The following is a 934-nucleotide window of genomic DNA, read 5'->3' on the forward strand; positions in this document are numbered from 1 at the left end:
CTCAGGAAGAGGGGTGCGGGGCCCTGACGCCCCCTTACTCCGTGACAGGGGGATGGGGGTCTAGTGGTGAGAGCGGGGCGGGGGGGAGAGGGGCTGGGAGCCAGGACTCCTGGGTTCTCTCCCCGGCTTTGGGAGGGGAGAGGGGTCTAGTGGTTAGAGCAGGGGGGGATGGGAGCCAGGACGCTTGGGTTCTCCCTTATTCCCCTGCCCTCCCCCATCTCAGGGCATAGAACCCCCCCCCCCCGCCGTACACATGCTGCGAAGTCAAAGCGTCTGCACCGCGCCGGGGCCCGAGGGGTCACGTCTTGCAATGCAGGGGGGGGACGGGGCAGGGGCACCCCCAGCAGCCAAGCCCATGCAGGGGGAAGGAGGGAGAAAGGTCTATGCCCCCCCAAGTCCTCCCCCCCACTCCCTACCTTGGCTGGGCTGCTGGGGGGGTGGGGCGCTGGCGGGACCGGCTTGGTCTCCTCCGATGTCTTCCTCTTTCGTTCCCTCCTTCCTCTCTATCCCCGTCAAGTCCGCCCCGCTATGACATCTGGGGCAGCTCTCCCCACCCTATGCCTCCCCCCGGTGTGCCCCCTTCCCAGTCACCAGTCCCTCACTGAGGCCTAGCGTCCTATGTGCCCCCTCACTCCCCTGCCCCCCAATATCTAACCCCCTCCCTGCCCCCAACCAAACCGACCCCACCTCTCTCACCCCTTCCACTCACCCCCTCTCCATCTAACCCTCCCTCCCCCTAACCACCCTACACCCCCAAGCCAGCCCCCCAACCCCCTCTGCCCCCCAGCCTCCCTCCCACCCCCTAACTTGCTCCCACCCCCCTCACCACCGAACCCACCTGCCCCCCCCCAAACAAAGAGAAACAAAGAGAGAAAACAAAGAAAAGACCTTTTTAGGTTCCTCAGCTGAAATGACCCCTTCGACCCCCCCCCCC

Source organism: Terrapene carolina, unplaced genomic scaffold (assembly GCF_002925995.2).
Source record: "Terrapene carolina triunguis isolate 2854851 unplaced genomic scaffold, T_m_triunguis-2.0 Scaffold51539, whole genome shotgun sequence".
In the NCBI taxonomy this organism is placed as follows: Eukaryota; Metazoa; Chordata; order Testudines; family Emydidae; genus Terrapene; species Terrapene triunguis.